Here is a 489-nt window from a genome sequence, read left to right as displayed (position 1 = left end):
CTATTCATGCTTCGAGACTTTGAATCGCTGTTTTATGAAATGGTTGATGCTTTCGGTATTTCAAGCCTAATTACGTAATTTCCCCCCGTTGTTATATCTGTTATGTTTTGATTTTTTCTGCTGTTGCAAAATATCTGAGACGAGAATAATTATGATGGTACCGTTGTAATAATAGTATTGTTTATCATATAAATAATGCCATGTATATTACTGACATTCGTAAGTATTATGGGAGAAAGTTAACTATTGATAAAAATGGTAAACGTTTTTGGAGTTCGCCTTGCTGTCCTGTCTTACAAATATTATCGGTATTTGTTGATGCAAAACAGGTAGCGTATTAGAAATTATCTCAAAAAACATATTATTAGGATATAATTGTCAGCTGAAACATATGATCAGTCTATAATTTTTGGATAACTTGGCTGATTTTATGGTGTACAAGTACTCTCGGACACTCGATCATCAAATGCACTGCGCGTCACACATAGG

At 33.3% G+C, this 489-nt stretch overlaps 1 protein-coding gene across 1 annotated transcript in view; it reads left to right on the top strand.

Moving 5' to 3' along the window:
• The window catches only part of LOC119590598 (fibrinogen C domain-containing protein 1-like), a gene marked incomplete in the record, with an annotated part of 13721 nt that overhangs the window by 277 nt on the left and 12955 nt on the right, over positions 1–489 (top strand).

This window comes from Penaeus monodon, chromosome 27 (genome assembly GCF_015228065.2).
Source record: "Penaeus monodon isolate SGIC_2016 chromosome 27, NSTDA_Pmon_1, whole genome shotgun sequence".
In the NCBI taxonomy this organism is placed as follows: domain Eukaryota; kingdom Metazoa; phylum Arthropoda; class Malacostraca; order Decapoda; family Penaeidae; genus Penaeus; species Penaeus monodon.
This window is presented reverse-complemented; position numbering and strand designations above follow the sequence as displayed.